The sequence below is a fragment of the Haliotis rubra genome, unplaced genomic scaffold, assembly GCF_003918875.1.
Source record: "Haliotis rubra isolate DU_JTF1 unplaced genomic scaffold, ASM391887v1 Scf1311, whole genome shotgun sequence".
Lineage (NCBI taxonomy): Eukaryota > Metazoa > Mollusca > Gastropoda > Lepetellida > Haliotidae > Haliotis > Haliotis rubra.
Genome location: NW_025765239.1, coordinates 93,405 through 106,546, shown reverse-complemented (window position 1 = coordinate 106,546; position 13,142 = coordinate 93,405). Strand labels below are relative to the sequence as shown.

The following is a 13,142-nucleotide window of genomic DNA, read 5'->3' as shown; positions in this document are numbered from 1 at the left end:
AATTGTTAAGAAAAAAAAGCGAATAATATTCTTTGTAAAACGATCTGTGTTCCCATACTTTTTATTTGTAGTATATTATCTGTCCATGCTTACCTAACTTTGACATGTTTAATTCTCTCGAAATATATATCTATTATCCGAATATTACCGACTTGCTACACCGACCACGTCAGAGTCTTATGAGAAAGGCGTGTGCAGCTACGCGCGGATTCTATTTCATCGTCCTGCACTGCACGTGCACTTGCCTACATCTGCTCCACCTTTCACAAACCGAATGGGTTTGCTCATTGCCGTGCACCGCCTACTTCTTGCAAACGCGTTCTCTGCGCCGGTCCAACTTATTCTTGTTTGCCAGTACAATCCCCGCCGTTTATGGCATCAATTATAACCTGCATTATATTATCTTTATGTAACTTTATCAGGTCCTCAAACACCTCCCTGATTCAAGTTTGGAAACACTACTCAATATATTTGATGACATTTGGACAACCGGCAACCTATCTCCTTCGTGGCACAATACCATTATCACCCCTTTACAATCAAACAACATACTGTATCTATTTTTTTAAATTATAAAAAGCATATGATGCAACGTGGAAACACGGTATCTTAAAAGATTGACATGAATTTGGATTGAGGGGCAGATTACCGCAGTTCATATCTTATACTCTTCACAAAAAAATTAAGCAACACGTATTTTCAGTGTAATATCTTTATCAATATCGAGGGCGATTTTTGCCGACATGTTACTGAAAGGTAAATATTCAAAAAATACATAGTCTTTAGTGACTGTCAAATTGATTTATCTGATAACATTGACAACATCACCCGAACACAACCACCCTCAGAAACAACATGCAAAATGTGTGGCATGAATGTGCCCCACTCTTCACACAAACCTCTGCTACACCTCTGGCACAACAAACGGGTCCTAACTTCATTTTTATGGATGATAATGCCCGTCCATGGATGATAACGCCAGAGAAAGAGTTGTTAACGATGTTGTTTAGATCAACAACATCACGCATATGGACTGACCTGCAAGTTCACTTGATCTTAATCCCATTGAACATGCTTGGGCCATTATTGGAAGTCGTGTTTACGGCCTCCATGTTCACCCCCCGACTCTGGATGACCTTGTGCAGGCGTTACAGAGGGAATGGCAGAACATTCCACAACAGCAACTTTTAAGGCTCATTTGGTCAATGCAAGACGTGTAGAAGCTTGCATTTGTGCTCATGGTGGTCATACACGTTACTCGTTACTGAACACTGCTTCACTGTCCAAAATGACTTGAACCGACTTTAACATATGCTCCATCAATGCAGCACATTTTGCACGATTCTTTCGCTGGTACATGTTTTTGGTGATTTGTAAGTCTGTTATTGCTCAATACCATTTCATTACATTGTGTTAATCGTGTGTACATATGTTTCATCTTTCTATTGCATCATTCCATGATTTGCAGTTTCAATAAATGAATATGTGATGAGACTACAAATTTGTGTTGCTTAACTTTTTGTGAGGAGTATAGTTTCTTAACAAGAGACAATTTCAAGTACGGGTAGGTTCCACATTGTCTGATATTTTCCACCAGGATCTGGGCGTCCCTCAAGACAGCATCCTGTCAAACTTAACAGCCTCACTAACGTCTTGAACAGTTGTGTTGATGGGTCAAAAATTTGTTCATATTTTCAATACTTTACCAAACCTACCCCAAGATTTTGTTACCTCCCTTGATAAAATATTTTTCAAATTCATCTGGACTGACAAAACTGACAAAATTAAGAGAAGTACCTTGAAAAAAAGATTATATACATGGGGGTTTAAGAATGATCGACATAAAAACCTTTATCAATGCCTTGAAACTATCCACTTTGAGACTTTATTTAAGAAAATCATCAATATGTAATCCATGCAATTTTCCGTCACATGATATCATGAAATTTGGTGCTAATTTCTATAATATTTCTGATATTCATAATCCATATTGGAAAGATGTTTAAAAAGCATGGAACATGTATTGTACTAACATTACCATAGAGGAAAACAACACTGATGAAATTTTAGCACAACCATTATGGTTTAATCATAATTTTAAATACCAAAATCATTATATCAGTCATTGGGCAATTAAGGACTATTAACCATCAAAGACATGTGTGATGAAGAAGGTTTGATGTCTTTTGGATCTTTAAAAAGTAAATATGCAATAAAAGGGACAGAATTAGATCATAGATATGATGGAAAAATACAATAACAAATCACAGGTGTATAAATAACTATGACATGAATCTTAACTCCTATCAAAAGAATTTGATGAAATCATTACAAGGATCAAGATTATTTTATGATATATTGTTATTTAACAATAATAACCCTCATATGTGTCAGAAATGGGAGAATGTGTTTGGCCAATGATTTTTAAGTCTTACAGACAAGACATTAATGATGTAAAACTCTTAGAGTTCCAATATAAATTTTTACACGGTATTATCTATACCAGAAAGGAACTTTAAAAAATGAACCTTATCCAGAGCGCCTCATGCAGCTTTTGTAAAGATGAAGGTGAAAACTTGTGCCATGTTTACTGGGAATGTAGTGAAACTAAGAAGTTTTGGAAGGATCTTCAAATTTGGATTAACACTTATTTGATACAAAAAGTCAATTTGACAAAATATTTGGTGTATTTTGGCTCCTTAAGTAAAAACCCATTACTTAATCATATAATCATTTCAGCAAAAAGACAGATCTATGTCTCTTCTTTGAAAAACAACATTCCAAAATGCGATAACTTTATAAAGACTTTAAAAGATATTTTTTTCTGTTGAAAGCTTCATTGCCAAAAGGAAGAATAAAATGAAGAAATTTGCTAATAAATGGCATCCATTCTTCCCAGTATTCAAACCTGACCTGTGTATGCAGCAACCGCTTCTTTTGTAAAATCTTGATCTGTTTCCCCTTTAGAAAATTTATCTTTGTTTTAGTTATATATTGACTAGTTAGTTAATGACACTGGTGTAACTTTGGGAACACATATTATAGGTTGGATATAAGACACAATATACAACACGATAAGCCGGATGTTGCGCAATATATACTGAAAGGCAAAAGAATTTTTCAGATTATGGATTTGGTATCAAGGATGTATTTTGATTAATTAGTTGTCACTTGATGACTGAAAACATCATTTAAAAAACATGATTCGAACACTAGATGATAAGTTTGTACAACACACCAACTTTTTGGATGGTTTCAAAAAGTTTCACTGTTTTTGGACAAGGAACAGCTCAACCAAACGCAACATTGAAAGCACACTGCACGTGCATCTTGTGCGCATACAGGGTATTAATTCCCAGCTTGACTACCGATCCTTTAGTCGTTTCCTGACTACAGCAGCTATGCCGAGGTTAACAAGGGATCAACGACAACAGGCCATTGGACGTCTCCACGCAGGTCAACGTGCTACTGTCATCGCCAGTGACTTCAATTGTTCTGTAACGTCTCCGTCAACGGTTCAACACCACCAACAGCACAGATGACCGTCCACGTAGTGGTCGTCCCCTCGTAACGACCAGCCGCCAGGACAGACAGATCGTCCGTCACCACTTGCAAGACCGGTTCAACATGGCAACAGAGACAGCTCGAAACACCATTGGCACCCACCAAAAAGCAATCAGTGACCGCACAGTTCAGCGACGCCTTCAAGCCCGCAACCTGTGCTGTAGACGTCCTGACCTGGGTCCAGTCACCGCCGCGAACGTCTACACTTGGCACAACAGCGACAACACTGGCATCAGAGACAGTGGAGAACTGTTATCTTCTCCGATGAAATTTGCTATTGCGTATCTGTGGCTGATGGGAGGACTAGGGTCTGGCGTCGCAGAGAAGAACGCTTCAATGATGAGTGTGTGATGGAGAGAAACGCTTGGGGTGGTCAGAGCATTATGGTTTGGGGCCTTAACCAGAAAATCGGTCCGGTTATCTTCCAGAATCTCGGTCCAGGAAGAGGGAATGGTGTGACAGCTGCACGGTACATCGACCAAGTCCTACGACCCCATGTTGTGCCGTTTTTTGCACGTCATCGGCGTCATGTTTTCCAGCAGGACAATGCGTGTGCACATACTGCCAGACTCACTAGAGCATTTCTGCAGCAGCATAATGTGGAAACTATGCCTTGGCCAGCCCTGAGCCCAGACCTCAACCCAATAGAGCATTTGTGGGATGAGATCCAAAGATGCCTCAATGACAACAACTGCGGACAACTGCGGACCAACTACGCACAGTGTTCCTGAGGGTGTGGGCTCGGATTCCTATGGCCTATGTGAATCGCCTCGTGCACTCTATGGTCAGGAGGTGTGCTACAGTTGTGAATGCAAACGGTGGTCACACCCGATATTGACTTCGGTTCCTTCCAGTGACGTCATCGGTGAATAGGATGTGACAAACAACACCAAAGGCCTTAATAAACAAATGTTTGTCAAAAATAACTTCTGTTATCTTTTCATTGTGTCCTTGTTTCCTATAACCATAGAGTGATCCATTCAACCAGTTACTACCCCATCTACATACGACGTTTCTTTTGCCTTTCAGTATATAACACAACACATTGGATGTGACACAAGACACAGCATGACATGTCAGAATAATTGTGGCACTATATATACAACATATGTTAGATAAGACATATTTACAATGTATATCAGATAATACACTATGTTCAACACGATAGATTGGCTGTGACACTGTATACAATATGCTATGTCGGGTGTTGCACTATATACAGTATGATATGTCAGATGTGGCGCTATATACAACATGGTATGTCAGATGTGGCGCCGTATACAACAAAATATGTTGAATGTGTATGCAATATACGACATGATATGTTGGATGTGGCACAATATACAGCTTGATATGTCAGATGTGGTGCTATAAACAATATGATATGTTCATATATGATGCTATTTACAACATGACATATGGGATGTAATACTATATACTTATGATATATCAGATATGACATTATATACAACTTATTTTGGAAGTTGCGCAATATACAACATATGTTGGTTGTGACCCATATACAACATGCTATGTCTGATATGAGGCCAGATACAACACTGAATACAGCATGCTGTGCACGTTGATAAAACATGATATGTTGGATATGACACAACACCCTATACACCATTATATATCGGAGGTTTAACTGTGTCACAGCCTGATATGTTGGATGATTATATTCATGTATTTGTATGTGTCATTATGTAACGAATGTTATGATGGAAGACTTTATTTTTTCATGAAAAAACAACAACCCCCCCCCCCCTAAAAAAAAAAGCATCCCAGACCGTTCACCCAGTGGACGACCTGCAGTAATATCACAACGTCAAGACCGACAGATTGTGCGCAATCACCTGCAGGATCGCGTCACCAGAGCCACTGAAACAGCTTGCAAGAGTCACAAGAGACATTAGTGCCGACACAGTGCGTCGACGTTTGTGCGAAAGAAACCTCTGCTGTCACAGGCCATTTCGTGGTCCTGTCCTCACCGCTCGTTACCGCCCAAACCGACTGCAATGGGAAACTCAGCATCGAAATTGACGTTATTATCGAGAATGGAGAACTGTGCTTTCTTCTGATGAAAGCCGATATTGTGTTTCCACAGCCGATGGCAGAGTAAGAGTATGGCGAAGGCATGGGGAACGGTTTTACAATGTGTGTATTGTTGAAAGAGACTCTCGGCATGGTCCAAGCATCTTGGTGTGGGGTGCAATCGATCTGAACCAGAGAGTTTGGCAGTGGTGTTTCAGAATCATGGTCCAGGACGAATGATGGCGTGACAGCTGCTTGCTATACTAACGAAGTCCTAAGACCACATTTGTACCAAATTTTGAACGTCGCAGAAGTCACATCTTCCAGCAAGACTACGTTTGTGCCCACAATGCCAGAGCAACACTGGACTTCCTAAGACAACATGGCATCCTTTCAATGGCCTGCACTCAGTCCTGATTAAGTCCAATAGAACACCTTTGGGACGAGATTCAAAGAAGACTGAATGACTTTCAACCACTAACTAAACGTCGTGTCTAAACTAGATTACAGCTCCACTGTTCATAGTGGAACCTGCAAAAGCAATTTAGAAAAATTAGATTCTATCCACCTCAAAGGTCTGAGGCTCTGCCTGGGAGCTTGTAGGACCTCTCCGTAGACAGTCTATATAGGGAGGCTAACGAACCTTCCCTGTTATAACGCCGCATTAAACTTTCACTGCAGTGTATCACTAAATTATCTTAAAATGAGTCCAATCCAGTGTAAAATTGCGTTTTCAACCCCGTCTATGAAAACCTGTTTCCTAATCTGCGAAGCCTGGTTCCACCACTCGGAATCAGAATTCAACCACACATATCTCAACAAGTCTGAAACAAATTCTTTGGTGTTCCAACAGGAATGCAACAGTTACGTTCCAAGTATAACACCCATAGATCCATTTTCACAGACGGATCCAGGATGATGGCCAAGTTGCAAGTGCTACAGTCATTGGATCCAAGTCTGTCTCCTCCTGAATTCCCGTCAATAGTTCCATTTTCACTGCTGAGGCCAAAGCGATCTTCACAGCTTTGACTTATATTAAACAGCAGAATCATTCCAAAAACATCATCGTTTTTTACAGATTCATTATATTGCCTTCAAGCACTTCAAAATGTTTCTTCAAGTCATCCTATCATCCTGGACATCTTAGAACTCAACAACGATCTTTCTACTGGCCAATGCGACATCGTCCTCTGCTGGTTGGCGGGGCTCACGTCGGCATAGCAGGTAACACTTTTGTCTCCATTGCCGATCCCGTATAGTGATTTCATACCCACTATCAAAAGTTGTACTCGTGACCTCATAGCAAAATAGGTGGGACACCCAAGTAGGAAGAATAACTTCATGAATTGAAGCCAACAATTGGTTATACCTACTTGGGTTGTCAGTCAAGACGTGATGAGGTAGTTATACGACGATGTCGTATTGGCCAAAGTTGGTTTACTCATGACTATCTGCTGAAAACGGATGTGGATGGACCTCCCATGTGTGTCCCTTGCGATGAAGTTTTCACCATCAAGCATATTCTGCTTGACTGTGTGAACTTTTCGACTGCAAGGGATGCACCTTATGATGCAAGAAATCTGAAAGATCTGTTTTCCCGAGTGAGCGGGCATCTCATTGTTAACTACCTGAGGGAATTGACGTGTATCATAAATTATAACTTTGTAATGTGAACAACGAATTGCATGCTTTTGGATTTGGTGCTATGACATCTTCTGCTTTTAAAGAAGAATGTGATGAATAGATATATATTTAAAAAAAAAATTCATCTACACATTGTACTTGACTTGTTCATGAATGCAGGCTTGTTCTCGTCACTATTTGGCTGATATAATGCCGATATGACATAAAGCTCAACTCAACTCAACTCAACACTCACTTAAGTTTCTCCACATGATGTACGATTCTGGTGTGTCATCGGATTTTGTGAGTCTCTGTAATAACAGTTCCTTCCTGAGAAACATTTTTGACACATCAATTTGAGGCATATGTGGGTCTGCACGTAAGTTTAAAGGAGTGTGTGCATGTCTATAGATGACCACGTCTGGGTCTTGCACTTGTTTACCATGAGGTATGAACAAGGGTGCTTCATAACTTCCGTGATCCTTGTTGTCTTGTTTCTGCAACTGATAAACATATTTCTTTGTTTGGCTTGAGGGCCTAGAGTATCACCCATGGGGACGTCCATGAAACCTACCGGTGAGTTTCCCTCTTCTTCGAGTGCTTTAACCTTAGTTTTCAAGACAGTGCACATTTGTGTACGTTCCACTATTGTTCTCTCTGCTTAGATTGAAGCTTGCTTTTTCATAAGTTCTGTTTCCTAAGTCACCAACTCCATAGCAGCTTTTGCCGCTTCAGATTTAGCCCTTGTCTCTGCAGTCTTCACAGATAATGTGTCTGTTACAGCTTTACTACTTTTACTACTATTAGCGTGCTTAGGTGCTTAAAGTTCTTCCACTAAAGTCGTTATCAACTTGTCAGTAGTAGTACTAGAGTGGGTTTTTTGCATCAGATGCGGCTTAGAGGCTTATTTTTATGAAATAGGTTCCCCAGCCCCCCTTAAAAAAGCGATGCTTTAGCGAGAACCATCCTTCGATGTGCCTCCATCCTAGAGTATCAGCTGCTTCGCCAGTGTGATGGTTAGAGCATTGGACTCGTAATCCAGGGTTTGCATTTCGAGTCGGGGTAGCGACAGAAACTTTTGCGAGTGAGTGGAGGTATATAGATCATGAAAACGTTCATACATGAACGTTCTATTGACATAGTTAGCCCCCATGTATGTATGTCACGCCAGCGTTCCTACATGAGCGTTCTACTGACATAGTTAGTCCCCATGTATGTATGTCACGCCAGCGTTCCTACATGAGCGCTGGCCTGACATGGTTAGCCCCCTCTCCATGTATTATGTATGTCACACCAGTGCTCATACATGAACGCTGACTGAATGTGGTTTCTTGAACAGTTTTTGTTGCAAGGGTTATTGGAGGGGTGAATTCTCGATTTTTTGAACATAGTAGTAATATTCAGCAACGACTTTATGGAGTGGGTCTGCCATGAATCTTTAATAAGAAGTGGGTAATACTGTGTCGTGAGGGACAATTTGTAATTCCCTCTCGACGGATCCCCTACTCGGTCCGTCTTGCAAGTAATACAGATTCGGTTTGTCGTCTTTGATGTCCACTCGGTTTATGCGGTACGTTTTCATAAAAACCATATGGGTCTGTGGTGCGACGTTTTCCCCTCCTTCGAGTTCACCGGGCTGGTATAGATACCTCACGATGACCTGGTCCGGTAGTTCTTTGTCTTGACCGTGTCATGATGGCACAGCTGATTCGATCGTCGATGTCCTCGGAGACGCGGGCGGCTTTGGCTAGCTTCCAGTAAGCCAGAGGGCTGTAGTTAACCTTATCCATGATGTATACATGCTATCATATATTCAATTGTCTCGATGCATCGATTGGAGTTTCCTTTATTGGGGATCTCGGGAAACTCCCAAAGCGTCGAAGTTAACTGTTGCTACCCATAGCTATAAGTGTGGATGCCATATCTCGCCGTTGTCGGCTTTTCTAATCGAATAGATTGTAGGTCTCAATCCGACGTATTCGGCGATTCGTCCTTCATATTGCCGAGGACCTTGTTATTGGTCGTGCTGTGTAGGGCGTGGTCTGGGGGGTAATCGCTGGTGTTGTACAAGTGGCTGTGTTTCACCATGTCCTCGGTACGAATTTCCATGAGCAGTGCATCCGTGTCCATGTACAGCACTTCACATCGATCGCCGTACTGTGGCCTGAGTCGGTTGTAATAAAAGTCATACATGAGATGTTTGGAGAGGTCGAGAGGTCCCAACGTAGACGGGCCAGTTGAGCTTGATGTGGCTTTTGTTCATGTGTAGTGCTGCCAAGTCGTTATCGAATAGCTTGCTTCGATTGAAGGCCGGGCTGGCGATGAGTTTCCTGAGTTTTTCTTCCTCGTGAGATCGCACAAGTTTGACCGTCACCTGCTTTCTCAAGTTTTTCTTTGTTTTACCGAACACCGAGTTGTTCATCAGTTTGTAGAGGTTTTTCTTGAAGTCGCTGGTGGCCTGTTTTCTCAGCTCGGTGTTCAGCCGAATGTAAGGTTCCATCCAGGGACTTTGATCGAATTGCAGCACCCGACGTATTTTGGTCAGCTTCATGCCCAGCGAAAAGTACAGTTGCAGATTTTGATAGTGCACCACGTACTTGGTCTTGTGCATCAAGTTCGGAATGAGTTTTTCCACGTTGGCCAGCTTATTTTTCCCGAGCAACGTTAGTTGATAGTCCGACATCCAGTCTCGGTTAACCTTCAGCTGTTCGGGAGCCAGCGGATAGCTGTTGTGAGCAGTGTGCAATGCCACGGGATACCCGAAATCCACTTCGAGGATGTAGCCTTTGTTCGAATCCGGCGCGATGCTCATGATATCGATCTAATCGTCCACCCATTTGAACCCGACCATAAGTAGAGACTGGCTCATGGCCCAGATGTACAGGTTGTTGGCGCCGAGATACAGGAGGTGGTTGGTGGGCTTGATTGAGTCGTAGCTTTCCAGGTATTTGTTGTTGGCTTTTCGCGTACCGTTTGGAGACCATGGAAATCCCACCGCGCATGCCTTTCTCGATGAACAGGTGCATGTCGTAATCCGTGAGCAATTCCAGTTGAACTCTGGTTTTCTTCAAGAGCGCATCCCACGAGAGACCGGGGGCTGGTGTAGTACCAGGCGGGGTCAAGTTGATACTGTTGCAAACACGTCGTTCTGAAGGTCTCGAACACGTCGGCCAGCAGCAGGACGTCCGTTTAGAAGTAGAGGCCGTGATAATCCCACAAATGTCGACAGCCCAGTTTCTCCCACACGTTCTGGGCGTGGTCATAATCGTCCTGCTATATAGGGGACTTGGTCAAATGGCTGTAAAAGCAGTCGATGGGGGGTAGTTGGGCCAGTCATCCATGTACTCGTACAGGTACATGCCCTACCGTAACAACAAAGACCGAGTCGCTGCGTCGGTGTATTATTCGGTGATGGGGAAGGTATCGTTGGCTTTGACCAAACTGTCGAGCGATGACAGGAGGAACTGAGCGCTATGGATAAATCTCAGACTGTTGAGAGAGAAGGAGAGGTATTTCTCCATGTTGTGGGGGATACACTTGATATCGCCATCGATGTTCGAGATGGCCTGCATGATCAAGTGAGCATCGTACCCTCTCAAATTGTGGAACACCTCGGGGATGGGGATTGTTTGGGGATCTATTCTAAGCTGGAGGTTGCACGCGTTGTGGGCGTGCAGGCTCGGCGTTCGTGCATTTTGTACATGAAACTGTGATTCGTGTCGGGCGGCGACGTGTCGCGGTCGACCCATTTGATGAGCGATTCGAAGTCGGCATAAATGACGTAAGGCACGGGCATTTGATGTTTGCGATCGATGAATGTTAAGATGTTTTGATGTTCTCGAGGCATGTCGATTTGGGCGTCCGTCTCTCCCATGCCTCGGCAATCCGGCATTTCTTCCCGCAAGTCTTGGCTTTTCCCAGAAGCACGTATTGCTGTGCCTTGGGAGGGGTGTAATACTGGGGGTCGAGCCGTTTGCCCATGATCAGGTAGTATTGTCGCATGGCGTCGTTGACGTCCTTGAACGTTTGAAGGGCGTGGTTTTCGTGTTGGAGTTGGGCGTTGATGAAATCGATTCTTTCCATGCGTTTCTTCGCGTACTCCGCTTCAATCTCGGCGGCGTTGGACGTTCGTAATCGGTAAAAATGGTAATTACTTCCGGAGAAGGCCAGGGCATTGACTAAAGCCCCGCTGAGCATGATTGCGACCGTGGCCATTTTATATAGATTTTAGATACTAGCCACATAAAGAAACTGTGCATTGTCAAAATATTATCCCAGTTGATAACAATGTCAAAGGTACATATCAACTTTAATGGAGGGATCTTGAGACCATAACAAGTGGGGAGAATTTCAATACAAAAGTCTTTCACAATGACGTCACCAGTCCACAAGCGGGACAGGGGTAAAACGACCATGTCACAAGCTCAATAACGGGTATGTTCGCCATTGGCATTGAGAACAGCAGTGCATCGATGACGCATAGAGCCTATCAAACGTGCAAGGAAGGCTTGTGGGATGCCACGCCAGATTCTCCCAAGTTCTGTTGCCAGGTCAAGGACGTTATCTGGCGGATGAGGAACACGGCGTAGACGTCGATCCATTTCATCCCAAACATGCTCTATCAGGGAGAGATCCGGTGAATTTGCAGGCCAAGGCAGTAAGTCAACGTTGTGGTGTTGCAAGAAATCCATAGCAACCCTTGCCGTATGAGGGCGGGCATTGTCCTGTTGGAATGTTAACCCAGGGCCATGACGTTGCAGAAAAGGAATTGCCACAGGTCGAAGAATCTGATCCTTGTAGCCCACACCAGTTAAGTTGCCCTGAACAATCACCAAAGGAGTTCTTTGGCGTGCTGTTATTCCACCCCAAATCATCACGGAACCACCACCAAAGCGATTCCTCTCCAAGACACAGGCCTGTGCATAACGTCCTCCCACGCGTCTATAGGCACGTTGACGTCCATCACTATGGGAAATGTTAAACCTGGACTCATCTGTAAAAACAACATTTCTCCACCAAAACAAGGGTCTGCGGACATGATTTCGGCACCACATTCGGCGAGCTTGTTGATGACGTTGTGTCAGGATAGGCCGTATGGCGGGACGTCGTGGTCTGATCCTGTGATGACGTAAACGTTGTCGAACTGTGTTGGGGGGGATACGGCAAAGTCCTGGGTGGTTTGGGCAGTCATCACTGCAGTCTGAAACCTGTGGCGAAGATGGGTCACCCTTATCCATATGTCCTGTCTTGGCGTTGTTACACGTGGACGTCCAGAACGTGGACGATCAATGACGTCATTTGTGTTCTGGTAGCGTCTCACCAGTGCAGAAGTGGTGTTCAGGTGGCAGTGGAAATGTGCAGCCACTTGTCGTTGAGACATTCCCCAACAGACCATCCCGATGGCTTCATGACGTTGTGCAGACGTGAGCCTTGGCATGCTATGCGTTTCAATAGCCGTTCAATTTTTTTGAACGATCACAAGGGCGGGGGTTGAGCTTTACAAAGTGACAGTATTGTGTGGCATTCATTTGCTCTGTTTCTCTTTCCCGGAATGCATGCAACAACATATTGCACGTCTCAAGGACGAACCCACTGACGTCACGGAACGTGGCACGTGCATTCATGTTGGATACATGTCACTAATCTCTGAGTGTGAATCCTTTTGTGTCTACACAGGTTTGATAAATTTAGATTAAAATTTTTGTATCCACAGTTTCTTTATGTGCCTAGTATACTTTCTTTATTTCATATGTTTTCCGGAATGATGCCTTGCTTGACGAGGATCTCTTTGGTCGAGCACAAGCATGCCCATGTCTTGCAGGTTGAAATCGAGTTTGGGTGCCAGTTGTTTGGTGATCATTTTGCTCAATCGAGCGTAACCTATGTCCAGCCCGCCGACCATGGCGGCGTGATGCGCGTCA

At 43.4% G+C, this 13,142-nt stretch overlaps 1 protein-coding gene and 1 long non-coding RNA gene across 2 annotated transcripts in view; one reads left to right on the top strand and one right to left on the bottom strand.

The window, feature by feature from the left end:
• Nucleotides 1-13,142, top strand: part of LOC124267463 — a 145,682-nt gene that overhangs the window by 74,625 nt on the left and 57,915 nt on the right. The gene's annotated exons all lie outside the window — the stretch shown is intronic.
• On the bottom strand, nucleotides 2,959-4,635 carry LOC124267464. The gene is made up of 3 exons (XR_006896033.1): nucleotides 4,602-4,635; nucleotides 4,264-4,265; nucleotides 2,959-3,100 (listed from the first exon to the last, which is right to left on the bottom strand). It is a non-coding gene; the product is annotated as an uncharacterized LOC124267464 (long non-coding RNA).